Source organism: Moschus berezovskii, chromosome 14, assembly GCF_049115385.1.
Source record: "Moschus berezovskii isolate FMDL1 chromosome 14, NW_MosBer_1.0, whole genome shotgun sequence".
Lineage (NCBI taxonomy): Eukaryota > Metazoa > Chordata > Mammalia > Artiodactyla > Moschidae > Moschus > Moschus berezovskii.
The window spans coordinates 12,558,809-12,573,585 of record NC_142473.1 but is presented as its reverse complement, the minus strand read 5'-3'; the positions used below and the strand labels follow the sequence as shown (position 1 = coordinate 12,573,585).

The 14,777-nt window shown below is 38.9% G+C and overlaps 1 protein-coding gene across 1 annotated transcript in view; it reads left to right on the top strand.

Moving 5' to 3' along the window:
- The window catches only part of CNTN5 (contactin 5), a 647,843-nt gene that overhangs the window by 341,858 nt on the left and 291,208 nt on the right, over nt 1-14,777 (top strand). The window lies entirely within an intron of this gene.

The window sequence follows — 14,777 nt, the reverse complement described above, 5'->3', positions numbered from 1 at the left end:
GTTCATGGGGTTCTCAAGGCAATTATACTGAAGTGGATTGCCATTCCCTTCTCCAGTGGACCACAGTGGCTCACATCATGAACTCCTTAGTGCCAAATTCAGACTTAAATTGAAGAAAGTAGAGAAAACCACTAGACCATTCAGATATGACCTAAATCAAATCCCTTATGATTATACAGTGGAAGTAAGAAATAGATTTAAGGGACTAGATCTGATACACAGATGAACTCTGGACGGAGGTTTGTGACATTGTAGAGGAGACAGGGACCAAGACCATCCCCATGGAAAAGAAATGCATAAAAGCAAAATGGCTGTCTGAGGAAGCCTTAAAAACAGTTGTGAAAAGAAGAGAAGCGAAAAGCAAAGGAGAAAAGGAAAGATATAACCATATGAATGCAGAGTTCCAAAAAATAGCAAGGAGAGATAAGAAAGCCTTCTTCATTGATCAATGCAAAGAAATAGAGGAAAGCAACAGAAAAGGAAAGACAAGAGACCTCTTCAAGAAAATTAGAGATACCAAGGGAACATCTCATGCAAAGATGGGCTCGATAAAGGACAGAAATGGTATGGACCTAAAAGAGGCAGAAGATATTAAGAACAGATAGCAAGAATACAAAGAACTGTACAAAAAAGATCTTCACGACGAAGATAATCACAATGGTGTGATCACTGACATAGAGCCTGACATCTTGGAATGTGAAGTCAAGTGGGCCTTAGAAAGCATCACTACGAACAAAGCTAGTGGAGGTGACAGAATTCCAGTTGACCTATTTCAAACCCTGAAAGATGATGCTGTGTAACTGCTTCACTCAATATGCCAGCAAATTTGGAAAACTCAGCAGTGGCCACAGGACTGGAAAAGGTCAGTCTTCATTCCAATCCCAAAGAAAGGCAATGCCAAAGAATGCTCAAACTACCGCACAATTGCCCTCATCTCACATGCTAGTAAAATCATGCTCAAAATTCTCCAAGTCAGGCTTCAGCAGTACATGAATGGTGAACTTCCAGATGTTCAAGAAGGTTTTAGAAAAGGCAGAGGCACCGGAGATCAAATTGCCAACATCTGCTGGATCATGGAGAAAGCAAGAGAGTTCCAGAAAAACATCTATTTCTGCTTCATTGACTATGCCAAAGCCTTTGACTATGTGGATCACAATAAACTGTGGAACATTCTGAAAGAGACGGGAATCCCAGACCACCTGACCTGCCTCTTGAGAAACCTGTATGCAGGTCAGGAAGCAACAGTTAGAACTGGATATGGAACAATGGACTGGTTCCAAATAAGAAAAGGAGTATACCAAGGCTGTATATTGTCACCCTGCTTATTTAACTTCTATGCAGAGTACATCATGAGGAACGCTGGGCTGGAAGAAGCAGAGGCTGGAATCAAGATTGCCAGGAGAAATATCAATAACCTCAGATATGCAAATGACACCACACTTATGGAAGAAAGTGAAGAGGAACTCAAAAGCCTCTGATGAAAGTGAAAGAGGAGAGTGAAAAGGTTGGCTTGAAGCTCAACATTCAGAAAACAAAGTCATGGCATCTGGTCCCATCACTTCATGGGAAATAGATGGAAAAACAGTGGAAGCACTGTCAGACTTTATTTTTTGGGGCACCAAAATCACTGCAGATGCTGATTGCAGCCATGAAATTAAAAGATGCTTACTCCTTGGAAGGAAAGTTAAGACCACCCCAGATAGCATATTAAAGAGCAGAGACATTACTTTGCCAGCAAAGTTCCATCTAGTCAAGGCTATGGTTTTTCCAGTGGTCATGTATAGATGTGAGAGTTGGACTGTGAAGAAAGCTGATTGCCAAAGACTTGATGCTTTTGAATTGTGTTGTTAGAGAAGACTCTTGAGAGTCCCTTGGACTGCAAGGAGATCCAACCAGTCCATTCTAAAGATCAATCCTGGGTGTTCATTGGAAGGACTGATGCTAAAGCTGAAACTCCAGTACTTTGGCCACCTCATGCGAAGAGTTGACTCACTGGAAAAGACTCTGATGCTGGAAGGGGCAGGAGGAGAAGGGGACAACAGAGAATGAGATGGCTGGATGGCAATACTGACTCGATGGACATGAGTTTGAGTGAACTCTGGGAGTTGGTGATGGACATGGTGGCCTGGCGTGCTGTGATTCATGGGGTCGCAAAGAGTCCAACACAACTGAGCGACTGAACTGAACTGAGTGATATATAACTTACTAACATTTACGGCAGTGTCAAGCTTCACTAAGAATACAATCTAGTTGGATATAAAAAATAAATGTTCAAATATTAAAATAAGAGGCTAAGACTTAAATAACAGTAGAAAGAATTCCGCAAAGCATTATAAGAATACACATAGATATTGGACAATTGTATATTCTAAAATTATGAGCTCAAAACAAAAATTTAAATGTACATATTTTATATGTTTTAGAAGAGTATATCAATTACATATAACAACTTGATTTCTTATATATATTTTATATCATTTCTATCTGTTAAAAGCACTTCAGCCATTTGTAAGTAAAAAGGGAGTGTTTTGCCAAAAGTTTTCAGTTTTGTCTCAGATTCAAAGGATTTGCTAACAAAATAAGTTATATAGAAATGAATAATACGACTAATCATTAGAGAACTCTCTAGCTTACTGTCTTTACTAACATTAAAAGGAAAGAGAAATAAAAGCAACAGAGGAGAGCAATAATACATACATCACCAAATTGGATTTGCTTGCATCCAGACTTAAAAAGCACTAGGAATTTCCATGTCACAGCACATCAGTTCAGTTCAGTTCAGTCGCTCAGTTGTGTCCGACTCTTTGCGACCCCATGGATCACAGTACGCCAGGCCTCCCTGTCCATAACCAACTCCCAGAGCTCACTCAAACACATGTCCATTGAGTCAGTGATGCCATCCAGCCATCTCATTCTCTGTCGTCCACTTCTCCTCCCACCACCAATCCTTCCCAGCATCAGACTCTTTTCCAGGGAGTCAACTCGTCGCATGAGGTGGCCAAAGTATTGCAGTTTCAGCTTTAGCATCAGTCCTTCCAATGAACACCCAGGATTGATCTCCTTTAGAATGGACTGGTTGGATCTCCTTGCAGTCCAAGGGACTCTCAAGAGTCTTCTCCAGCACCACAGTTCAAAAGCATCAATTCCTCGGTGATCAGCTTTCTTCACAGTCCAATTCTCACATCCATACATGACCACGGGAAAAACCATAGCCTTGACTAGATGGACCTTGGTTGGCAAAGTAATGTCTCTGCTTTTTAATATGCTATCTAGGTTGGTCATAACTTTCCTTCCAAGGAGTAAGCGTCTTTTAATTTCCTGGCTGCAATCAGCATCTGCAGTGATTTTGGAGCCCCAAAAAATAAAGTCTGACAGTGCTTCCACTGTTTTTCCATCTATTTCCCATGAAGTGATGGGACCAGATGCCATGACTTTGTTTTCTGAATGTTGAGCTTCAAGCCAACCTTTTCACTCTCCTCTTTCACTTTCATCAGAGGCTTTTGAGTTCCTCTTCACTTTCTTCCATAAGTGTGGTGTCATTTGCATATCTGAGGTTATTGATATTTCTCCTGGCAATCTTGATTCCAGCCTCTGCTTCTTCCAGCCCAGCGTTCCTCATGATGTACTCTGCATAGAAGTTAAATAAGCAGGGTGACAATATACAGCCTTGATAAACTCCTTTTCCTATTTGGAACAAGTCCATTGTTCTATGTCCAGTTCTAACTGTTGCTTCCTGACCTGCATACAGGTTTCTCAGGAGGCAGGTCAGGTGGTCTGGGATTCCCATCTCTTTCAGAATGTTCCACAGTTTATTGTGATCCACACAGTCAAAGGCTTTGGCATAGTCAATGAAGCAGAAATAGATGTTTTTCTGGAACTCTCTTGCCTTCTCAATGATCCAACGGATGTTGGCAATTTGATCACTGGTGCCTCTGCCTTTTCTAAATCCTGCTTGAACATCTGGAAGTTCACGGTTCACATATTGCTGAAGCCTGACTTGGAGAATTTTGAGCATGACTTTACCAGCGTGTGAGATGAGTGCAATTGTGCGGTAGTTTGAGCATTCTTTGGCATTGCCTTTCTTTGCGATTGGAATGAAGACTGACCTTTTCCAGTCCTGTGGCCACAGCTGAATTTTCCAAATTTGCTGGCATATTGAGTGAAGCACTTTCACAGCATCATCTTTCAGGATTTGAAATAGCTCAATTGGAATTCCATCACCTCCACTAGATTTGTTCGTAGTGATGCTCTCTAAGGCCCACTTGACTTCACATTCCAAGATGTCTGGCTCAGGTGAGTGATCACGCCATTGTGATTATCTTCGTCGTGAAGATCTTTTTTGTATAGTTCTTCTGTGTATTCTTGCCATCTCTTCTTAATATCTTCCGCTTCTGTTAGGTCCATACCATTTCTGTCCTTTTTCGAGCCCATTTTTGCATGAAATATTCCCTTGATATCTCTAATTTTCTTGAAAAGATCTCTTGTTTTTCCTATTCTGTTGTTTTCTCTATTTCGTTGCATTGATCGCTGAGGAAGTCTTTCTTATCTCTCTGTGTCCCAACTGGGTAAAAGTCCCAGGTAGTGTGTCCACTCTATGGGTGAGTCTTTTAAAATTGCAGTTCAGGGTTTACAATCCTTCAGTCATCAACCTGTGAGCAAACTGAAGCTCTGCTTTCATGTTAATGGTGTTTGTTTTGTCATGTAAATCTTGGAATAGTGTTAAGACCCAGGGCTTGTTTGGCCAGGCCCCCTCCAGGGGCTCAACAATTTCAAGATTCCTTACCTGTCTTATCTATGGTGCTGCAAGTCTTGCACTCACACCAGGCAGTCTGGACACTCACAGTCAGGACAGGTCCAGGCAGGTTAGAAGCAAGGTTAGAGGCCTGCTCTGCATTGTCTCTTAAGCCTAAAAAGACTAATTTCTCTAACAGGGAGATGTTAGAAAACTGTTAATGCCTTGAAAATTTAGGGTCATATATATTTCACATTGGGGCACAGGTTCAAATCATTGTTTATTTTGTTATAAATATGTTCACCATTTATGTAATCTGCAACAAGTATGTCCTTTACTCATCCAACCTACAGTTAGAAAAAAAATGTTAAATGAATAGCCTAATACTCATTCACAATCTTCAGAGTTATTTGGGGTCTTTCCAAATTAAGGACTAATAGAGCAAATGGTAATTTCCTATATGGGGACATAAACACTAGTGTTACACTGGGAAAATGGTGTTAAAGTAAAAGTAATAATTTATCATAAGAGGAACATTTAGATATGAGAAACATATCACTTTCAAAGCATAAAATTGTGTCCAGAGCAATAACCTAAAAATGTAATAAAAGATTTCAGTTGCAGAAGAAAAATGTCACTACATCAGCTGAAAGTATGTCAGAAACTCAAAACAGTGAATTTGAATCAGCATTAATTTCAATGTAATTCTAAACTGTAAATCTATAACAATTTGAGGTTAATAAGTCATTCATTTTATTAATAGAGTGTCAATTTATTACCTTACCCTATTCTGCCACACTTTGATGGGTATGTCGTGGCGTATGTGTAATTTCCTCAGTTCTGTCTTGCTGCAGCAAAGATTTGAAATGGTGGGCTCCTGCTACAGTTTGGTTACAGCTCAGTTTTATTCTGCAAATAATGGATAGTACACCCTGGAGGCATGAGGACAGGCCAACCCCAAAGGAGAGACCTCAGGCCCTCTTGACTTCCTCCTTTTATATATTTGTTTCTTCCTCCCCTTGAGCCTACCCTATGCAAATTGGGCTAGCCAAGAAGGGGGCATGTTTGTTTCACTTGAATTTCTCACTCCAGTAATGGATTTTCTTTTGTTCCTCTTTCGTGGATTTTTTCCTTTGTCTTCTAGCCATTGCCATTTTGGACTCCTTTTTCCTATTCTAACTACCTGACAGAATGTGCCCAAATTCAGTTTCATTTTGTTTTGGGAAGGATTCTTCAAAACACAAACTTTCTAAAAATTATCTGTTTTGCTAAAGAAATACATAAATCATTATCCTAAAGTTTAAAGGGCTTCCTGGGTGGCTCAGCAGTAAAGAATCTGCCTGTAATGCAAGGGTCATAGGAGACAGGGGTTCACTACCTGGGTTGGGAAGATCTCCTGGAGGAGGATATTTCAACCCACTCCAATATTCTTGCCTGGATAATCTCCAAGGACAGAGGAGCCTGGTAGTCTACAGTCCATAGCGTCACAGAGAGACTGACAGGACTGAAGATACTTTAGCATGTACACATGCATGCAAATTTTAAAATGTAATAAAGAATAACTAGGACATAACATGAATTTTAGAAGAAATATGATTAACAAATAAGTTGCCTGATTATACATACAAAATATTTCATTCATTTGGCCCTAATTGATACAACTAAAATATGTAAGAAAATGGATTATGTCAGAGTTTGTGAATTGTTTATAGTCATTTGTTTTTTATAAGAACAAATTGTCTATATCAGGAAATGATCAGTATGAACTGTTATTCAAACAGTAAATCATATTATTGCTAATGATGATGATGATTACTTTTAAGTCTGCAACATTTATAATTTACAGAGCAGTTTAACATTGTGGGTAACAGTAGAACCCAGTGTGTAAAGTGGGAAGATGATGAGCTTTCGACAGGTTACTTAATTTTCTTACTTATAAAATTAGGATCTAAAAGAACAAGAGTAACTGTTAGGTACTGAGAAATGAATGAAATTTTGTGTGTAAAATACATTGGCTGGTGTATGGCATTCAGTAAGTGCTCAATGAATGTTACTATGTTGATCAAGCTATTGCTGCTGATGTGGACAGTAGTAGTGGTGGCAGTGATGATGATGGTGTCATTCGAACTTTTGAATCTTTGAATACTGGTCTTAATTTTTGTTATCAGTACTTCTGAAAAACTTTAACACCTTCCTATCCTTTCTCCAATAATTAGGGGAAACATGCCTAAATTAAGTTATTATCTGGCATTTAAAAAGCCTTTAGTGCCTTCCATATGATAAATTTGCTAATCTATGCTAGCATTCTTTATCCATCAGACTCCAAACCTACACTTTTTGGCATTTTTTTCATGGTGTGGCTGTTCTCACCAACCTTACCTGTTCTTGGTTCAATATTATTAGGATAGTCTTTGAACTAGCAGGCTCAATAGTTACCTGTTTTGTGATCAGTATCATAGGCCATGTTATATACATGTAATGAATATACATAGAGAGTAATGGAGATAGAGAGGAAGATTTTTAAACTATATTTGGGATTTCTTTTACGGAATCTCCAGGTTTTGTCCCATTGCTTTAAAAAATCACCAGCACATGTCCACTTAAGTTCCTTTATCGATCATGTCCATTTTCATACTGAAACTAATTTGTTCCAGGAATACTAAGACATGAAACAGTCCATACGGATTTTCTCCTCTAGTGTACTTTCATTCAGAATGTTCTGCTCATCAAACGCATATTAGATTTTCACTTCAGCTCATTATTTCCATTACTTGGCCATTAACTTCTGTTAAAATATAATCACCCAGAGGCACTCCAGCAGTGCACAAATATTAAGCCTTCATTATTCCATGTTCATTTCCTGTATTTTTTGTGTGCAAAGACAATCTTGGCTGAAATGAAGAATACATTGCTTTTGCAAAGGCACAGGTTTTTTGTTTATTCTCCATCTGTATATATTAAAACTGTTATTGAAATCCATAAAATATGTCATATATGTTTTTAAAGTTGCTCACAATTATTGTAATAAGTACCAATTTTCATTTCTAGACCAAGGAGGGAGGGTACCAGTTATGGAGAAAATGGACTATAATTCGGATGGGTGCTAAGGAAACCCTGTATCCCAAAATATAAAAAGTATCCTATGGAGGGGTGGTATTATAGTGTATTTTTTTTTCTTTTATGGGACTATAATCTAAGCAAAGACTTGCTGAAAATCCTTTGTAATAATCCCCTCCTCACCAAAAGAGCTTCAGAACAGCGAAGTTTCCAACTCACTCATTTAACACGCACAGAAAATTGCACTTGAAGTGCCCATTAGTTGACTTCTGGTGGGAATTCATGTTGTGTTTATTAGGCAACAATGATCAGGCTCACATACTGACTCACAGACATATGGAAAAATATATTCTTAGCACAAGCCCTAAAGGACATTGTTACTGAGGGGAAAACAAAGTCTTCTTTCTTTTTCTAAGGAAGAAAAGGAATTCATGGGTATAATTAGGGCCTTGTTTCTGTCCCTCTGTTTCCATCTACATGCTGTGAGTGCTAATGAACAAGCTGTTTTGTTGTTTCCTCTGTGACAATGTCTTTTACATATTAAGAACATAAAACAATATAGACCCTGGGTATCTTGTTTTCTTTTTTTTTCCAGAGTCTAAGAAATTGTAAATGAGAGGAAATGAGCATTCATATATCAAGAATATATTAGTTGACTTCCTTTGTAAATTAAAATCTATGCTTTCAAAGGAATTAAAATGATTTTAGGGAAGAGAGGGTTGACAGCTACTTTCATAAGATGTAATACTTGTGAATTTCTTACAATATACAATGTGTTATCTGCCACTTGTGGATGGGGATGCTATTCCAGAGGTCCACTGAACTGTAGGGGGTTAGGAGGAAATGGCCTTACACTCCTTATGGTGGGGTTAGGATGCTGACTTCCTGGTCTTAAAAACTAACTGCCAAGGGTCTGCCTGATTAACCTTCTCTTTAAAATCTTAGCAAAACACTAAAGAGGAAAAAACGCAGTCATGGGACCATTGGAAATTAAGCAATGTAGAGGACCACATTTTTGGCCTCTAGGAAGAATCATGCCTTCAAGTAAAAATAGGCTCAGTTAAGAAATGATCAAAAGACTTCAATCCTAGACCTTTGAAACTATAACTAAATCAAGATATGAAGGGAACATGGAATCCTGCTACCTTCTACTTTATGCCCATACATATTAAATTCAGAAATTGGGCCTCATTACAAATTGACTTGAATCCCTCTACTACACAGAAGCTACTCTTTAAGGTGGCAAGAAGTTTCTTTCCCTCCCATCAACACCAATCCAGGATAGGTTTTGGGATCATGAATCCATCAAGGGGCTGGGAAAGGATATAAATATTAAGATTTGAAGTTTTTCATAAATGAGCAATTTTAGTAAATAATGTTATTATAAAGGAAAAATAATGAAATCTATGGATTCTTGAAATTAGAAAGAATAAAGCAGTCAGCTTTTTCCAGGAATCAGTTTACCTGGAAATTGAAATATCATAAGGATAGAGAATAGGAATCAACAAGCATCTTGCCTCTATCCAAATGACTTGTATTAGAGGCCTAGTGAAGCCTAAATATATTTGACTTGGTCTTGGGCAGCTGACTGGTGTCAAGATTAATATTTGAGGAAGGGACTCAGACATTGATAGAAATAGTGAATGGAGGCAAGAGAAACTGTTACCAGAAGAAAAAGCCATGCCTCTGAACATGGAAGCCCAAAAGAGTGAGAAGCAGAGAGATCTGTAAAGTGTAGACGCTAATTTATAGTCACAAATATGAGAACAAGATGTGAAAACAAACAAATGTAATAAGCATAGCTGACAGGAATAGATACAATATAAATAGATAGCAATTGTATGTCTATGCCTACGTATAGTAGATGCCCCAAATTGTTCACAGAATACCCCTAAGAGGTAGATTATAGGTAATTTTAATTTTGTGCTTTCCTGTACTTTACAAATTTTATATAATTTATGTACTAGTAAGGAAAGTTAAGATGTACACTAAAAATTTGTAGGAGTAAATTTCTTAAAATTGCATATATCTCTAATCATTTAATTCAAATAGTTTAGATCTGAGTTGGACATATAAAAAGATAAAGACATTCTTATCCATCCTGCTATAATTTTTACATCTCTAAGGAGAGTATCTACTTGGTTTTGGAAACAATTTGAATTGCTTGCCTTAGTCTTTTAGAGATGTATTCTAGAAAAATTGGTATGATTTGCCCTCGAGATTTATTTTAGTTCAGTTTGAAAAGATGTCTTATTCTACTGTCCCTTCAATCAACTGACCAATTGAGCAAAACTTCAATCAACAGAAAATGAAATTTTCAATCCAATTTAAGCATAAGTTTAACCATTTTTCCTGGGTTTCCTTCTTTTTTTTTTTCATTTCCCCCTACTCTCCCATAAAAGGCATGCTTTTCCCCATTACCAGAGGAATATTCTCAAAGCACAGTTTTGAAGATGTCATCTACATGCTGAAATTACTGATATTTTTCTACTGAATACAATAATAAACCATGAGTATATTTGAAGTTCTCCACATTTTCCACATTTTTTCATTAGTCCATCTAATAGATATGAAGTTGAAATCTATGAAATTTCTACTTTGTCACTTAAAAATGAATGAAGAGCAAGTATTTCATATGGGTCGCACTAATATATTTAAACATACCTACATGCTATAATGCTTGATGCCAGGAATGGAGTTGTGACTAGAATGTGCAGTGTACCTACCTACATGAAGTTCAAAATCTATACCTGCTTTATTAACTGTTCAACTATCTTTCACTCTCTGTGTATCTCTACCCATTTATTTCTTCTTTCTACAAAAAACAAACTCCCAAGTATTTTATCTTTAATTACAATGTACTCTCATGATTCCCCAAATCAAATTCTTTATTTTCTCACCTTGTAACCTTTACTCAAACGTTTCCCCTCTCTCCCTTCTACTTCCTTATAGCATACTGGTAAGCCTCAATAACATTCGAAATCCTAACTCAAGAGGAAGAATTGTCTTCTTATGCTTTCCCATCACTGGAAATGCTCAAGCAGACACAATTATCAAGAAGCTGTAGTTAGTAGAAATTTTAGTAAATGATTTAGCTAAACTTCTTGTAATTTAATGTACAGTATGTGCCAATTCATAACCCTCTGATTTAGATATTGTCATCGCTGATATAACAATTTTGCAACTTAGAGAGATTAAGTGACTTGTTCAAGGTCATCCATCATAATGCTGAGCTTTAAAGTCAAGTCTTATACTTGTCAATTATTCTGTGATAATCTTAGCAATCAAATTGTCTAGCAGTGATGTTGCATTTCAATCTATGTGGAGAATAGTGATAGAATTCCTTCAGTGTCCATGATGTTTCTGATAATTCTAATTGATCTTCCTTCTCTATACTCAAAACCTGCATGACCAACTTCATAGTCAATTTTCTCTCTCTGTCTCTCTCTCTCACACACACACACTCACACACAAATATCAAGAAAATCCTGCCGACCTAAATTTGAATCTAATTTTCTTTAAAAAAAGAAAAAAAAAACAACACACAGAACCAAACTGAAAACTGACACACAGTGGTCAAATTTTCATCTCACTTTTAATTTTCTCTTTATTCATCTTACTTTATGATAAATTAGACTTATTGTCGGAGAAGGCAATGGCAACCCACTTCAGAGTACTCTTGCCTGGAGAATCCCATGGGTGGAGGAGCCTGGTAGGCTTCAGTCCACGGGGTCGCGAAGAGTTGGACATGACTGAGCTCAAAATTCTCCAAGCCAAGCTTCAGCAATATGTGAACCGTGAACTTCCAGATGTTCAAGCAGGTTTTAGAAAAGGCAGCGGCACCAGAGATCAAATTGCCAACATCCACTGGATCATGCAAAAAGCAAGAGAGTTCCAGAAAAACATCTACTTCTGCTTCATTGACTATGCCAAAGCCTTTGACTGTGTGGATCACAATAAACTGTGGAACATTCTGAAAGAGATGGGAATCCCAGACCACCTGACCTGCCTCTTGAGAAACCTGTATGCAGGTCAGGAAGCAACAGTTAGAACTGGACATGGAACAACAGACTGGTTCCAAATAGGAAAAGGAGTATACCAAGGCTATATATTGTCACCCTGCTTGTTTAACTTCTATGCCGAGTACATCATGAGTAACACTGGGCTGGAAGAAGCACAAGCTGGAATCAAGATTACCGGGAGAAATATCAATAACCTCAGATATGCAGATGACACCACCCTTATGGCGGAAATTGAAGAGGAACTAAAAAGCCACTTGATTAAAGTGAAAGAGGAGAGTGAAAAAGTTGGCTTGAAGCTCAATATTCAGAAAACTAAGATCATGGCATCTGGTCCCATCACTTCATAGCAAATAGATGGGGAAACAATGGAAACAGTGTCAAACTTTATTTTTTTGGGGTCCAAAATCACTTTGGATGCTGATTGCAGCCATGAAGTTAAAAGACGCTTACTCTTGGAAGGAAAGTTATGACCAATCTAGATAGCATATTAAAAAGCAGAGACATTATTTTGCCAACCAAGGTCCATCTAGTCAAGGCTATGGTTTTTCCCGTGGTCATGTATGGATGTGAGAGTTGGACTGTGAAGAAAGCTGATCGCCGAAGAATTGATGCTTTTGAACTGTGGTGCTGGAGAAGACTCTTGAGAGTCTCTTGGACTGCAAGGAGATCCTACCAGTCCATTCTAAAGGAGATCAGTCCTGGGTGTTCATTGGAAGGACTGATACTAAAGCTGAAACTCCAATACTTTGGCCACCTCATGCAAAGGGTTGACTCACTGGAAAAGACTCTGATGATGGGAGTGATTGGGGGCAGGAGGAGAAGGGGACGACAGAGAATGAGATGGCTGGATGGCATCACCGACTCAATGGACATGAGTTTGAGTGAACTCTGGTAGTTGGTGATTGACAGGGAGGCCTGGCGTGCTGTGATTCATGGGATCACAAAGAGTCAGACACAACTGAGCGACTGAACTGACTGACTAACTGACTGAGCAACTTCACTTTTCATTTTCATGCATTGGAGAAGGAAATGGCAACCCACTCCAGTGTCGTTGCCTGGAGAATTCCAGGGACGGGGGAGCCTGGTTGGCTGCCATCTATGGGGCCGCACAGAATCAAACACGACTGAATCGACTTAGCAGCAGCAGCAGCAGACTTATTGTGGCTCAGCCGGTAAAGAATCGGCCTGCAATGCGGGACACCCGTGTTCTATCCCTGGGTTGGGAAGAACCCCTGGAGAAGGGAAAAGCTACCTACTCCACTATTCTGGCCTGGAAAAGTCCATGGACTGTATAGTCCATGGGGACGCAAAGCGTCGGAGGCAACTGAACAACTTTCACGTTTTGGCTTCCCTTGTAGTTCAGTTGGCAAAGAATCTGCCTGCAGTGAAGGAGATAAAACCCTGGTTTGATTCCTGGGTCAGCAAGATTCCTTGGAGAAGGAAGTGGCAACCAAGTGCAATATTCTTGCCTGGAGAATCCCAGGGACACGGAGCCTGGCAGGCTAAAGTCCATGGGGTCACAAGAGTTGGACACGACTTAGCAACTAATCCACCACCACATTACATAGGTATTGATTGACAGTCCAGTTATAAGAAATATTATTTGTTCTTTGGTTTCAGTGACACATTGATCAAATGGTATACAAAAAATAATTCTAAACATACCCGCATGTGATGTTTCTGGGCTATTTTAATATTTCCCCCATTGTAGATCTCCCTTGTTTTAAGGGATATCCAGATGCTGGGAGGGATTGGGGGCAGGAGGAGAAGGGGATGACAGAGAATGAGATGGCTGGATGGCATCACTGACTCGATGGACATGAATTTGAGTGAACTCTGGTAGTTGGTGATGGACAGGGAGGCCTGGCGTGCTGTGATTCATGGGGTTGCAAAGATCAGACACGACTGAGTGACTGAACTGAACTGAGAGTTTCTAAATTTCATCTTCCTCTGGCAATGATTCAACCCCCAGTAATTCAAATCTACTGAGTAACAATATTCTCATACCATGACAAATAGTTGAATGGAAATGGAAAATCAAAAGAATTTTCACATTTTCAAATGATTCAATTTTCAATAGTATGTTTAGATAATGTAACAATGATCATAAATATTCAAATTAATGACATCCATTTAAATCCAGAAAATATGCATGTAAGAAAGCTTCAAATTATTTGCCCCTAATATTTTCCAAAGTATTGGAGTTTCAGCTTTAGCATCAGTCCCTCCAATGAACATCCAGGATTGATCTCCTTTAGAATGGACTGGTTGGATCTCCTTGCAGAATAAGGGACTTTCAAGAGTCTTCTCCAACACCACAGTTCAAAAGCATCGATTCTTCGGCGATCAGCTTTCTTCACAGTCCAACTCTCACATCCATACATGACCACGGGAAAAACCATTGCCTTGACTAGACGGACCTTGGTTGGCAAAGTAATGTCTCTGCTTTTTAACATACTATCAAGGTTGGTCATAACTTTCCTTCCAAGGAGCAAGCGTCTTTTAATTTCATGGCTGCAATCAGCATCTGCAGTGATTTTGGAGCCCAAAAAAACAAAGTCTGACACTGTTTCCACTGTTTTTCCATCTATTTCCCATGAAGTGATGGGACCAGATGCCATGATCTTTGTTTTCTGAATGTTGAGCTTCAAGCCAACCTTTTCACTCTCCTCTTTCACTTTCATCAAGAGGCTTTTGAGTTCCTCTTCACTTTCTGCCATAAGGGTGGTGTCATCTGCATATCTGAGGTTATTGATATTTCTTCCAGCAATCTTGATTCCAGCTTGTGCTTCTTCCAGCCCAGCATTCCTCATGATGTACTCTGCATATAAGTTAAATAAGCAAGGTGACAATATACAGCCTTGACGTACACCTTTTCCTATTTGGAACCAGTCGGTTGTTCCATGTCCAGTTCTGACTGTTGCTTCCTGACCTGCATACAGGTTTCTCAAGAGGCAGGTCAGGTG